The sequence below is a fragment of the Drosophila ananassae genome, assembly GCF_017639315.1.
Source record: "Drosophila ananassae strain 14024-0371.13 chromosome 4 unlocalized genomic scaffold, ASM1763931v2 tig00000054, whole genome shotgun sequence".
NCBI classification, from domain to species: domain Eukaryota; kingdom Metazoa; phylum Arthropoda; class Insecta; order Diptera; family Drosophilidae; genus Drosophila; species Drosophila ananassae.
The window spans coordinates 4153493-4169014 of NW_025319037.1; the positions used below are offsets into that span (position 1 = coordinate 4153493).

Genomic DNA, 15522 nt, shown 5'->3' on the forward strand with positions numbered 1-15522 from the left:
CATATGTTACCGAGTAGGGTTGACGACCGAATTAGAATAATGAGCGCGGCTCAACGCTTGATGCTGCGGAGCGAGCGAGAGATCCCGCGAGAGAGCGAGATAAACGCTAGTGCATGACGGCAGATGCAGGTGGCCGATCGAATGCACGAGAGCGGGCAACGAGAATAGAGCGGGAGACGCGAACATAAATGTAAAAGAAAGTGACCTCACGAATTCAATAAATTATTGCCGGCCAAACTTCTTTCCGGCGTCTGCTTGACCCGACAGGACGGATAAGCAATCTTATTACAAAGAATATTGGCTGATAATGAGTAAGTTCTTAAGTTGTTAAGCAAGTCTTCAAGACGTTATGTTAGTGGCATCTAATATGTTGAGCCTCCCAAAATATATTGTTCCGACGAAGCGATCCGTTCACTGAGTCATGAATTTATATTCTTGACTATATTTTTATAGTCTATTATTTTTATATAGAAATTTATATTTTGTCAAAAGTTTGCAACGCAGTGAAGGAGATATCTTCAACCCCACATAGTATATTATGTTTTTGTTCAGTATCTCCGCATATAAGTCGGAACGGCCGGGATCGGTCGATTATAACTTTGGTGATTTTTAGATTAGGAGACTTTCTATATATCCTGTGACTTTCTATATTTGCTTTTTTTTTATCAATTGATATCAATTAAAAATTTTCATAAGTATCGGCCGACTATATAGTTGGGACATGACCCAACTTTGGTGTGTCTGAAGAAAAAAGGTTTCTAAAAAAAAATGGTACTATATGAAATTGTGTTTTTAATTGGTTCGTATCTTTTGTCTGAACTTGATTGGTGACTTATTTTATTTTTAATATTATCAAAGCTTCTAAGGATTCTATTGCGTAGTAATTCACAACGCGTAAGCGGCACTGCCGCATAACGTACGTCAAAACTCGCGGGGATGGATCCGAGATAGTAAGAGTAGTAAGTAACACGAGAAAGACTGTTGCAAAGATGAAAGATGCAAGATAAAAATAAAAGGTTTACCAAGAAATAAAGGTAACTTATAAGAAGCGAATGGTTATCAGATTCAAATGCTTTACTGACAAAAGATGGCGCTTCATGAAGCCCTGCTGACACGGTATTAATGAACTACATACATAGGTGTTGCAATTGTGGGGTGATTAATTTTTCAAAAAGCTTTTAAATTTCCTTCCACATTTCCCCTTATGTTATGAAAGAAGTCTCAAGCGATAGATTAAAGAATTTGAAGAGCGGCTTGCACACTGCCTCGGTGCAGTTCTTTTGGACACAGCCTGAAACTCCATTGGGGCCTGGCGAATACGCGGGCTTAACCTTAAGAAGATAACACTCCACTTATATTAAAAGATGGACAAAATATAAGTTTGGCTGATTGGATATTATAAGTGTAAGGCTGAGATGGAAAGGTGCTAGGTGAATACGTTGTTTGAAAAAACTGTGCAAAGAAATCGTCCATTGCCTGATAACTTATCAGTGATAAGTATTCACTGGTGAGTTTCCAAACGTAAGCAAGGGGATACATGAACTATACATGTTTACGGTAAGTTCTTACAAAGCTATAAAACTTTTTTGGATCCTGAGTTAACTGAATCCGGCACTTGCAAATATAACTCCTATATTCTGTTATACGTTATGCATGGTGAAATTGGAACGAGCTACTTAAAATTAAAAATTAACTGTACAGCCAGATGATTTATGTTTATTTAAAAGTCATTACGCTCTTTAAATTTATTAGGTGCTTTGTGTACCAAGGCGAACTATTTGAAGCAGATGGATATTTCCACGGTACGCAAGCATCCAAAAATATATTCAAAGTATATATAAGGCAATGTTTATATCGTCAGATTTTAGTAGATCGGACCAGTTAAAATACAAAATTAATTTATTCAGTTTCATAAGGCTGACTTTATGCAAGAAACCAACTTTATAAGATTTCAGTAGACACTTAAGGTCAGACATAAGGTATTAAAACCTCAAGAATGGGATGATATGAATCCTCCGGATTATAAAGGTTCTTTCAAAGTTCTGGAAAGAGTAATTCCATAGGGATCTGAAACGAATCACAAGTACAGCAGCCGACCCAACGAATTTCTAACGTGGTTAATTTGACCAAGAGACACGTCAAACATGCCCTCAGGGAAGTCATGGTGCGTGTTAGGCTATAAAGACGGTGAATTATCAACACTATCAAGAGCTACCAGTTGGTCACAATCAGACAAAAGATTAGAAACCAATCTAATAGCGAACAAATATTTCCAGTATGTAGGCGGTTCGGACGATGGTGGTATGAAGGAGCTGGTAACATGTAAAGATTGACTGGACAAAATGATTTTGATGCGTAGGAATTCTATGTCACCAAACACTTGTGATTTTACCTCTTCAGAAGCGAATTGGGAGTCAACAGAATCGCTTCGCCTTTGCAGTATTCTATCACATCTAAAAGTGGTATACTAGTAGCTGAAGACTACTAAACTGTGAAACGAGGGACACAAAAAGGGACATTAAAGAGAGTTATAAGTGTGAGTTAGTAAAACTGTAAAGAATAGAGGGAAAAATCTCTATTGAGCGACAATTTTATAAATGAACAAAATTTATAAATGAATTATTTTACCTCCAAATATACCACTGGACACGCAAAGCGATACGGATATTTATAAATATAAATAAGCTCCGGATTTTTAAATGTTATCCAATAAAAGAATTAATGAAATCGCAGTGCGCAAAAAAAAGGCCGTTTGTCTGCTATTTGTCCTTTTGGTTATGACTTACCTAGATTCGTAAGCATTACTACTACATTTATGTTTTCTGATGATGTCAATTTGTGTTTTTTTTTCTCCAACCATTTCTTTCAGAGCAACACTAACAATTCGACCTTGATAAAGTCTTTTTGTGGTGCTTTATAATCTCCTCTTACTTACTAAATGCTCAAAGTGTTAGGCTCTAAAACTTAATCGTGAGGTCCTTTGGAATAGTCAGTGATTTTATTGAGAGCTTTTATCAAACATTGGTTAAAATACCCTTTCATCCCTCATTTCCCATCTACGTGATTTTCTGGCTTGTTGTATCCAAGAATTCTATTGATACGTTTAGTTCATCAAAATAATAAAGAATCATTTCAAAAGCAGTTTCTTTTATTTGCATTAGAAAACTTAAACTGGGATACTGTTAATCGCCTTCCATCAAATTGCTGTGGCTGAAACTATCAATCCTACCACCAATAAAGGATCGTCTTAAGTGCTAATACTTATTCTTGGTCAGGTTGGTTCTAAATTTCTCTTGGAACAACTCCCTTTGGGGCCGGTTACCGTTTGAAGTTCTAATTTCCCCAAACATGATCCTTTCCGTCTTATTTGTGTTAAAAGTTAAAATTTATTATCCCAAATATTAACCCTTGAAATATCCCAAGATGTAAATAAATGTAAAATTATGAAGTCTTTACCAGCATTATTTACCCTTACTTTTAATAATTTTAATTTTAAATCATAGATTATTGTTAATAAGAAATAAATTAATAAATATGTCCATACATACATGTATAAATATTTAAGTCCGGTACATATTCATTCATAGTGACAAAAAATAATGTTCTTAGCAGTAAACAGCAGTTACTTATGTAGTAACACAATTGAATAAACGGAAATTATTTATCTTAACAAGAAACAAAATAATAATGCAAAGAGTTATTAGTAAGACCTTGTCCTACCTTAATAAAACTATTAAGGTATTAAAAACTTTCATATATAACGTCCGTCAGTCAGCACTTCGCAAATTTTTAAAATTTTAGCGCTTTTGTTCTATTGTTCTTATTGTTCTATTGAACAAGGTTTGTAAAATAACACAATCCATAACATTGGTTTTTTTCTAAATTAAAAACGTTTTCTTGGATCTGTATAGTGTACTTACATGCTCGTTTACACTTAAACGAACTGAATTGTACACATATGTCTACGCGTTACTAAAAAAAGTTAAAGTTTTACGTTTAAAAAGTACATCACATATGTTTATCATAATTGAGAACAAGTTTTTTCATATAATTTTTAGGAGGCTGCGCGGTAGCAGATAATTCATAAGAGAAAAAGCGATAGATATAGAGAGAAAGTGTGGTAGAAAATAAGTTATTAATCGAAAAAATATCGTGAAGCTTGTAATGTAGAAATTTATCATAGGGTTGCGATGTTAAGCGGCCCTTTTCAAAAAATAATTTTTTTGTATTACTACGCTTCAAATTTTTTTATTTGGTATTTTTATGTAGCACACAATAGCAGACTAGCACACAATTTTTTGAAATATCCTATTTTCTACATTTATTTTCAAAACACTGAATTATATATATATAACACAGTATAACAGTGATTCTGAACTTTTGAATTGACATAGTAGGAATTGTTTATTGGGTCGAGTATATCACAAAACCATGTTTGAAATATTTGTAACACCCTCAAAATCTTGATTTATGGTTAAAAAACCGTTTTTCGGGACTTTTATGCGCTTAAAAATTCCTGAACGCGTTTTTTTCAACCGATTTCAAAATTTTCGGTGTTTTTCAATAGTTAAATGTTCTAGCTTTTGAAAAATTATATCTTCGATTTTGTTAAACAAAAAGGACAACATTTTTAAACCTGAAGTTTTCGACTTTTATTCGTGTTTTTCGGATTTTGATGCCAGTTTTACAGTACAACTTACAAAAAGTCTGTCATCCTGTCATTTATGCCACATATTAATATTGTCTCATTATTACTAAAAAAAAACGAGATAAATTTCATTAAAAAATAATAAAAATTGTTGAAGTTATAACGCTTTTCTCAATAAAAGTCAATAAAACCATGCGAGCACTATAAGAATAAGAGCATATTCCTTTCTTATACACACTGTTACTCCGGAGCGCACGCAAGGCTGAATTGACTTTTTTTGGGAAAAGAGTTATAACTTCAACAATTTTCATTATTTTTTGATGAAATTTGTCTCGTTTTATTCAGAATTAATGAGACATTGATATGTGGCAAAAATGACAGAATTTTTGTAAGTTGTACCGAAAAACTGGCATCAAAATCCGAAAAACTCGAATAAAAGTCGAAAACTTCAGTTTCAGGTGTACAAATTTTGTTTTTTTTTGTTTAACAAAATAAAAGATATATTTTTTTTCAAAAGCTACAACATTTAACTATTAAAAAACACCGAAAATTTTGAAATCGGTTGAAAAAAAATGCGTTCAGGAATTTTTAAGCTCAAAAAAGTCCGGAAAAACGGGTTTTTAACCATAAATCAAGATTTTGAGGGTGTTACAAATATTTCAAACATGGTTTTGTGATATACTCGACCCAATAAACAATTCCTACTATGTCACTTCGAAAGTTCAGAATCACTGTTACACTGTGTTATTTACCCAATGGACTTTTGGTAAATGGTAACAATGGTCCTACTGTCAAACAGCGTGTTTGCTTACAAATTGATTGGAATTTTAATAAAAAAAGTTTAAATGTTGGGTACATCCGATAATAAACAATAAGCTTATTTTATAGCAGTTTAAACCATGGCAATTATAGAGGCAAATATTGCAATATCATCCCACCTTTTCCTATAATATTAGCTTCTTGTTAAGAAAGGTCCAAAATGCTGGCAGATTTTCCACGCCCTTTTCGCCCCTAGTTTTTTTGTTTAAAAGTTTTTTTTTAAGAAAGTTTTAGTGCCAAATTATTCTAAAGTACAATCACTGTGGACGGCAGTCCACAAGGTGACGACCTGCCTGCCTTGGCGCGTATTCTAATATAAACTACAAAACCAAATTAAGCCAAATCGAATTATTAGAGGATTTGTAGACATTTCATTCTGCTTCTCTACTGGATTGTTGAAGTTGTTTATTCCAAAACACATACTAAGTATGCGACAAAAAATTTATTTGGAAATCTGTACCTTAAAAGGATAAATAATGTTTGGGTGGATAATATGAGTACGGATATCATATAGTCGGGAAACTCGACTATAGGCGTCCTTTCTTCTTTTTCAGGTTAAGGTTGTGATATCCACCCCAAGACCCGCACCCGCTAATATTTATTTATTCAAATATTTGCTATATTATGATTGATATAATATAATTCTAAGCGAAAAATACGAACGTTTAATTGATTTGATCAGTTGATTGTTGCTAAAATAGTAATGTCACACTATCAGCGTTTTGATAAGGTTCAATTTCTATTTTCTATATTTATAATGGGTCAATTTAACCCCAAAACAAATGCCGCGGCCGATATAAAACAATGCCGAATAACAAGTGCATAAAACTAAGAGCTTGCGCAGAATCTCCACCAAAGCTCCCAAAGAGCATGAGCTACAAAGGAACAACAAAGTGCATGCGAATCTGGGAGAATCAAAGAATATGGAACTGCTGATAACGGGTAATTAGTGGACCGCGGCGGCTAGTTTCAGTGACAGAACAGTCAGACACACACACATACAACAGGCACCAACAAACACACAGAGTTAAAACAAAAAACAAGAAAGGAAAAGTAACTTCGGGCGGAGCCGAAGTTTATATATCCTTGCAGTTGAGTTGCAGTCCGCTAGGTGGCGCCACGCATCTTTTATTATTAGATATATAACGGATCGTATATAGTCGGCCGATCCTTATGAAATTTGGCATATCGAATTATTTTGTCCAAAGAGGAACCCATTGAAAATCCCATCCTTCTAACTTGAAAAACAACGAATTTATAGCATTTCCGATCAATCAGTTATATGCAGCTATAGGATATAGTCGACCGATCCCGGCCGTTCCGATTTATATACTGCCTGCAAAGGAAAGAAGGGTGTGTGCAAAGTTTCAACTCGGTAGCTTTAAAACTGAAAGACTAGTTTGCGTAGAAACGGACAGACGGACATGCTCATATCGACTCAGGAGGTGATCCTGATCAAGAATATATATACTTTATGGGGTCAGAGATGTCTCCTTCACTGCATTGCACACTTTTGACCAAAATTATAATACCCTCTGCAAGGGTATAATAAAATGTACAATGGAACATAAACAAAAACAAAAGTATAATAAATTCAAGAGTGCTTCAAACACACACACAGACAGCAACAAGCAAAACAAAATCAAACTGCAATCGAAAATGTAATAATTAAATTTTTAACATTTGTTAATTTAAACAATAAGGAAAGATACAGAAAAAAGACAAACAAAGTTTCCTATATAAAACTTACATATAAAATATACAAAAAAAACAATATATATATAACCGCTGCAATAAAAAGCTGCTTACGTTATTTTACAAAACTGATATATTTAACGGAGTAGTTGTGCAATTTCGAATTCGCTTGCCCATTTATGATCTAATATCGTAGTTTATATATTAAATTTGTCTTCCAGTCGCCGTTCTGATTTTTTTTTGGGAAAGGTTTCCAACTGTTTTGCTTAAATTGTTCTATTGTGCCACCCTAATGTTTTAAGCGATTTGAAAACTTTTCGTGCTTCCTATTTGCATTCTTCCTAGTCTAAATGGAATCGATCAAACTTTCACTCACATCAACATACATACAAAAATAAGCGCCCTTTCTGATATTTCTATTTACCAAATAAATATAATTATATTAAAATAAATATATATAAAAAAACTATACTCTTAATTTAATTCATTTACCTGTAACTTTTGTGTTTAATTTTTGCTTAAGTTCTATAAGATTTCGGAGGATCTCGTACGTTGTAGTAAAATATTTATAAGTTTTAAATATAGTTTGTAAAATATGCGTTTCAAACAAAACAAAACAAACTGTCAAAAACTGTTTTTCACCTATTTGCCTCTTGCTTACTCTCACAGACGAAGAACAGTTTTTGTCGGTCTGAGTACTAGGGTTGCCGCAACATGTTCTGCCAAAAAAATGGAGGTAGCCCATTTTGCCAAGATCGAAACTTAACTTTAACGGGTGTCAAAAAATTAAGAGCAGGAGGGTATAGGCGAAAAAATGTTTGCAGTTTATTTATTTCAAAATAATGCTACGTTATTATATTCCAATCCGGGATGTAAACTAATTCTGTATTACTAATGCACTAATTCTAAAAAAATCGCCCGCGAAACTAGGAACAAAAATATTTCCCTTTAAAAAATTTAAGAAAAGGGGTCACAGTTGCATAGAAGTACCTTAAGCTTCAGCTGAACTTAGGGGGCCCTCTAATCCAAAAAAGTGCAAAGGAATGACATTATTACAAATCAATTTTTGTAGGAAGAAACAACGGACGATGGCGCTTCCCCTTGACTGACAGTGGACTGACATTTCATGAAATAAGTTGAGTTTTATTTTGTATTGAAATATGTTTGGTTTTATTTTGTATTGAAATATGTTTCGAATTTATTTGATTGGAGCAGCAATGGTGCCGCTCCAACGTTCGAAGTGTCTCTGCTCTTTTACAATATACTTTAAGGCTAAGTCTCGTAGCTGCGCTGCTCGCAGGCGGCGGCAGAGAGATGGTTATGTACCTATATACTTATATATAAAGGAATGTACTTATATATATTGCTATGCGCTCTCAAGTGGTGGCGCGAGGGGGTATGCATATGCTGTCCGTTCGTTACATATATGCCGACGCTAGCACTTCCTGAGTGCGGGCTAAGCCATAGCGATCGGTTCATATTTCGGCCACTTAGGGTTTATGATCGGGACTTTGAAATATGTAAACACTGCAACAAAGTGTTACAGTGCGTACTCTTTAAGTACTTTCGGTACAGTGGGTATTCAATATATGTGCATACTACATCTCCCTCCTTTTGAAAAATAACGTAATGTAATGAAGTTATTTTTAAAACAAAAATTTCTAGTTAATACATTTTTTTATTTATTTTTTGTATTATGTTATTAGAATCAAAGAAATTGAAATTGTTAAAATAATATGTTTTTTATTTATTTATCTATGTATGTGTGTCTTTGTATGACCATACTAAGTGCAATTTATGAAATAAAGATTTTTAATCTATCCTTATTAACTGTTTGTTTCTTATGTTTATTATTTGTTATTACTATGTTATCTCTATCTCCTATTTCCGTTACCATATACGGACCTGTGTATTTAGGATCTAACTTATGACCTGTCTCGTTTTTTAATAAAACTTGGTCACCTACTGATATATCTATATTCCTTACTTTATGATCGTATAGTAGTTTATATCTATTCTTATTTTCTTCTAACATAACTCTAGCTCTTTTATAGGCTACTTCTAATCTATACTTGCTCTCTTTAGCTTAGTCATCTATATTATATAGTGCTTCTACACTATTTATGCTATTAAAATGTTTCGGTAAATTACTTGATTTACCGAATTCTAGCTCATATGGACAATAAGTATGTGCCATAAAGGGGGTCGTGTTGAAACAAATGACAAAATATTAAAGCCATACGTCCCAATCAGTTTTATCAACCGATATGTAAGATCGTATGTACTCATTAAAAGTTCTATGACTTCTTTCTATTGTTCCAACTGTCTGGTGGTGGTGTGCTGTTTATACATCCACAATTTTCAATTTTTAAATATTTGCACAAATCGTCTATAATTGAATTCTTTACTGGTCGAAAATTGCTTTCGGCATTCTTGGCTCTCTGCCTTGGGTGACGAAGCATGGAGAGTACCCCGTGGTGTCCGACACGCTCGAGTTCACCGCCAGCATCAATTCTGGCCAGTGCTCGTCCCACGTCCTTTGTTCCTTTCCTGCAAACTGGGCGATCATCGTCTTCACCGTCCGGTTTGCCCTTTCCGTCGGGTTTTCCTGAGGCGTTTATGGTGCGGTGAACTGGTGACGAACTCCGAGCTCCTCGAGGAATTTCTTGAAGCTCCGGCTGGTGAATTGAACACCATTGTCCGTCACCATTACCTTTGGCACCCCGTACCTAGCGATCATCCTTTCGCGAATTGCCGTCGCCCACGGCTCCTCTGGGATCTGTGTTAACATTTTCCCCGCGGCCTGCATCTTGCTCGGTTTATACCGCAAGCATGTCTCGCATTTCCTATCATAGTTCCTCACGTCCCTTTGCATCCCTGGCCAGAAGTACCTTGCTGCTACTTTCGCAATCGTTTTCCTTCCGCCTAGATGTCCCGCCGTTGGTGCGTCGTGGTTCTCTTTCAGCACCTGTTGCCTCATGTCCATCGGCACACATAGTTTCCACGATGCCACTTCCTCGCTCCCGGCTCTGTGTGGAACATGACGGTAAATCAAACCGGCCTCCTCAACGTACTCCGGGTACTTTTGTGGGTTTTCCCGCATCTTCTTTTTTACTGAGTCTATCCAGATGCATTCCGCATCTTCGCTTGCTGTGACACTCCGCAGTTTTTCTACTATCGGCTGGCGGGAAAGTGCATCCGCGACTACGTATTGCTGCAAATCGTATTGCTGCAACTCGAAGACCCATCTCGCTATCCTTCCAAGTGGGCTCTCTATGTTGTTTAACCACTTCAGCGCCATGTGATCCGTTATCACGTCGAACTGGTACCCCTCCAGGTATGGCCTCATTTGCCGAATTGCCCATATTATTGCTAGACACTCTTTCTCTGTTGCCGAGTAATTCTTCTCCGCGCCTATTAGCGTTCGGCTGGCGTAAGCGACCACTCGCTCGCCCTCATCCGTGTCCTGCGTCAGCACTGCGCCTACGCCGTAATCGCTGGCGTCCGTTTGCAGCACAAACTTCTTCGTGAAGTCGGGGCATGCCAGCACCGGGTCCTCTGCTTAACGTGACATTCTCGAACGCCTCTTGTTGTCTCGACGTCCACTCCCACTTCGTTCCCTTTCGCAGGAGATCGTTCAAAGGTTTTGCGACCCCAGCGAAATCGGGACGAACCGTCAATACCACGACGTTTCACGTTTGTCAGTGGTTCCAATTCCGTGATCGCTGCAACCTTTCCAGGATCCATACCAATCCCCTGACTTGTTATCCGGTGGCCCAGGTATAGCAGCTCTTTCCTGAAGAAATGGCACTTCTCTGTGTTTATCCTTGAGTTTGCCGCCTTCAGTCTTCGGAACACGTCCTTCAAATTTGCCATGTGCTCCTCCTCGTGCGTCCGATCACTATGATATCGTCCTGGTACGCGAATGCGTGGGGAGCCATGTCCGGGCCTATGACCTGGTCTAAGGCCCTTTGAAATGTTGCCGAGGCCGAGTGTAGTCCGAACGGCATCACTTTCCACTGGTACAGACCTTTCCCTGGTACAGTAAAGGCCGTGTATTTCCGGCTCTCTTCCTCAAGTGGGATTTGCCAATAGCCATCCTAAAGGTCGAGGCTGCTGAAAAATTTTGCCTCCCTCAATTGCTCCAAAATGAAATTTATTCTTGGCATCGGGTATGCATCTTTCACTGACTTTGCGTTTATCTGCCGAAAATCCAAGCACGTCCTCCACTGACCCGTCTTTTTCTTCACCATGACAATGGGTGAGCTGTAGGCGCTGTTTGAAGGTTCGATGCATCCCTTCTCCAGCAGTTCTTCCACCTTTCCATTGATTTCCCCCTGTATTTTGGGGTTCTTCGGGTAATATCTTTGTTTAATTGGGATGTCGTCCTTCATTGTGATTTTATGCTGGGTTATGTTTGAACAACCCTTCTGATTTGTGAACGCCGCCAGCTCTTCTTCGATGAACTTTCTGTCCCGCTCGCGCTCCCATTCCTCCGAGGGTCCCGCTATGGCTATGGACAGCCTATCCTCCAGGCATCCGCTCCATCTTTCTCTTCTCGGAATCGTGACTTGGTGGCCTGCGCAGTTGATTGTTGTGCCGAATTCTGCGAGGAAATCCCATCCAAGCACCGCGCTGTCTCCCATGCCTGGCAACACTATCATATTCAAATCCTTTTTCTTGTTGCCAAAGCTTACAGTTGTTAGGAGTACCATATGAGTCTCTATGTGGCTCCCCATGGCCAACTTTACTAGTCTCCTTGTTGCTTTCCGTTCTCCGGCGATTCCCGGGTCCTCTGCTAGCTTTTCTGAAATGAAGCTAGCCGTTGCCCCGGTGTCCACCATGGCCCTCATTTCTGCTCCTCCGACCTTGATGACTGCCGCCAATTGCTGATCGTCTCCTGTTAATCCTCCAACTAGTTCTGAGAGGCAGCACCTCGCGATCTCTGCCTTCTTCTCTACGGCTGAGATCGCTGCACGTTTCCCGCTCGTTGGCAGCATTCTGTGCTTCTCACCCCTACTGCGCCGCACATCCTGCAGAACAAAATTCTGGGGTTCCTGCACCCGCTGGCCCAATGGCCCATGCCTCCACATCTGTTGCATGCCTGTGCTGGGTTTTCCACATGTCCCTGTCTAGGCGTCGCTGCCCACTGCATGTTCGCCTGGCTACTTTGGTTCGCTGCCCATCGTTGATTCGTCTGCTGTTGCCTTGGGCCTGTCCATTGCTGGCTCTGCTGTTGCTGTGGCGTTTGGCGATGCTCCTCAGGCTGCCATCTCTGCCCCCATCCTTGTCCTGGATGGCTCTGTTGCTCCGGTGGTTTATGGTGCGGTTCCTCTTTTGGCCATCTTCCGTGTACCGCTGAGGTTTGTCTATTGAAGACCTCCTCTTCCAAAGCCAGCTCCTCGAACTTCTCGGCTAGGCACATGACCTCCTCGAGTGATGCACATGCGTAGGGTCTCATGAACATTTTCATGCGTGGCATGCAGTTCTCCACAAGCCTATCAATGACCTCTTTTGTGGACTTTCCTAACGGCTTCATTAGCGCCTGAAGGTCCACCATTTACTCTTTGAAAGGCTCTCCTCGTTGTTGTTTCCGCTGCTTTACCTGGTCTGCCAGTTTCTCGAAGTATCCTTTTGGCAGGAAAAAGGCCTCGAAGCTCCTTCTGAATTCCTTCCATGTGGGCCACTCCTCGTCGTTCATTAGGAACCATTTTTGTGCTCTGCCCTGGAGTAGTTCGGGCATCGCTCGCGGGATTGTATTTATATCCATCCCGTATGTTTTGGCAGACCATGCTACTCGGTCCACGAACTTGAGAGGATCCCCTGTTCCGTCGAATCGGAACGACCACTCTCGGACTTGTCTCGCCACTTTCGCATAGTCCACCTGTACCGGGACTTGTGGCTACATGCTCCTCATGCACTTCATTTCTGGCACTGCCAGACTTTGAATGAGCTTTTCCGATTCGCCCACCGCTCTCTGCCTTGGCGTGGTCCTTTGCGCGAACTTCTCCTCGAATCCCCGCGCGACCACCATCACTTCATCCTCCTTTGTTTCGTCGACCCACCTTGCCACCAGTGCCCTCATGATCTCCACGGTTCCATCCGCTGCGAGACCGAGCTCTCTGCACACTTCGCACAACTCTTCTTTGCGAAGCGCGTAGATCCAATTTTTCCTCCCCATCTTGAAGCAGTGTTACTCCTAGACTCTAAAGCTATCACGTAGTTTGGGCGCCAGGTGTAACGAACTGTTTTGCTATGTTTTGCTCGCAACACACGCCGCGGCTAGCTCACAGAGGTTGAGTTTTAAGAGGTTGAGTCACCGAATTTATAGATTCGACGTGATTGCCCGAGCCCAGAAATAACACGGTATTGCTTCTTTTCAAATTAATCCCCTTTATTGTAATTAATTTACAAGGGAACAAAGAGAATCTCACCGGCTGTCTGGCTCAGCCGACCGACCGCTCGCCCTCCCGTCGATCCCCGATCCCCGCTCCGGGTTGGTGCCAATACGCACGCCCTCCCAAAGCTTGCGCCCGGCAGGTCGTGCGGTCTTGGTGCCTGGCGCCGAAACGGCTCTCGGTTCCCTTCGTTCGGACTCACGGACTCTGGTTGCGGGGCCTGTGTTACCGCTCGTCGTCTTCTGCCGCCGCTGCCTGTCCGTCGCTGCTGCTCCCTCGTCGTCGCTGCTCTACTGTTGCCGCTGCTCCCTCGTCGTTGCCGCTCCTTCCCCGTCGTCGCCTCTGCCGTTGCTTTTTTTGGGGTGCCGTGGACCTCGGAACCTTTGGCTTGCCTGGATTTGCCCTTTCGCCGTGGCCGGCACCTAATCCGTGTTAACAGACCGAGTGGCTCACCTCCCAGGCATGCGCCGGGCAGGATATGCTCCTCGCTGCTTAGCGGCCGGATCAGGGCACGAAGGGCCTTCCTACCGCACAGGACACGCCCCCGGTCGCGTTCGCCACTCGCCTCCAAACACCTGCGTGCCTACGCTCCGCAGGATCTATGGTGGGCCAGAGGTTTGGGCGTCGCGTCTCCTTTGACTCCAGGTGATACGCTGTGCATACGCTCCAGCGCCTGGATCAGGATTCTCTTGACTTCCCGGGGTGTCCCTGCCTGGTTTCACTGTTGGGCTTGAGTTCCCGGGTTGGCTATCCCTCGCGTTACAGGATCACACCTGGATCGAACGGTCTGGAGCAGACAAGGCGTACGCCAGGCTGATCCGTCGTTGCCGCCACTACACCAGGATACCTGTCGTGTCCGGGAATAACTCCACCCGACTCTTGTACCCTTGGGCCTTAGCTTTGCCGCGGATCCTTGATCCTTTTCCCCTTGCTCCTTGCTCGATTCGCGTACCGCCGCCGGACTTGCCCACAGGGGGTCCTTAAGCTATTTGTCGTAGATCCTCGCTCACTCGCTTTAATAGCCCGCACTTAGGACTGTCGGACTTACCCACGGGGGGTCCTTCAGCCTGTACTCCTAACTCTTCCAAGGAAACTTTCCAACTTGAATGGCAGACTTACCCACGGGGGGTCTTTCACTCACTCTCCCAGCTTCCCTAGAAGACTCGGCCTCGATTTGCTCCAGGGGCCCACCTTATATAGTGCCCGAGGCGCCCGTTAATCCTCGCAAATCGACTTCCTGCCGTTAATCCTTCGCTCATCCACTTTCTCCGTTAGCTTTCTCCAATTCCCGCCGCATTTCTATCGGCGGGTTTCCTTTAGTTGCGCCTCCCCCGTTTGCCCCGCTCGGGCCTCCGATCCGTATTATTTTTGTGCCGGTCATCGGATTTCGTCCCGATACCCCGCGATCCCCCCCTGGACATTCCAAATGCATTTCTGTGTTCATTTGTATCTGTGTTCATCTGTGTGCATTTTGTAACCACAGCTGTGCAGTCGCCGGCCGCTTCGTTCCCCGCTGTCCCCGCTGTTTCCTATGACCTTCGAGCGCGGCCGCGGAGGCTCGGCCGGGACCGTTACATTCCACGGTGATTCCTCCTCCTCCTTCTTTCGTGCGCGACGCCGTGCGAGTTCCTCTTTCCCCTGCTGCTGCCCCCCCATGCCGTCTGTGCTCGACGCATTTCTACCTTTCCGTTTTTCAAAACCCAACAGCGCTGGCCCATCCGACGCTGCAGTGCTGACTTGCTTGTTCCCCCCCCCCCCCCCCCCCACGCTGCTGCTCCTCTTGCCACCTGTCTTGGCGTGTGGGAGATCTAATTTCCGCACAACTACCATACGCCAATATTATATACCTTTCCAAAGGAAAGGTCTGACATATGCATCTCAATACAGTTAATCAGTTAAAACTCCCCTGATTCTATTAACTGTTAATGAAATATTTTCATTAAACGACAGCTTATGGTCAAA

The 15522-nt window shown here is 41.4% G+C and overlaps 1 protein-coding gene across 2 annotated transcripts in view; it reads right to left on the bottom strand.

The window, feature by feature from the left end:
• Positions 1–4117, bottom strand: part of LOC6505343 (43 kDa receptor-associated protein of the synapse) — a 566987-nt gene extending 562870 nt beyond the window's left edge. For both annotated transcript variants that reach the window (XM_032452150.2, XM_032452149.2), the window contains exon 1: positions 3921–4117. The gene's annotated coding sequence lies outside the window, so the exon portion shown is untranslated. The remainder of the gene's footprint in view (positions 1–3920) is intronic.
• Positions 4118–15522: the final 11405 nt, after the last annotated feature.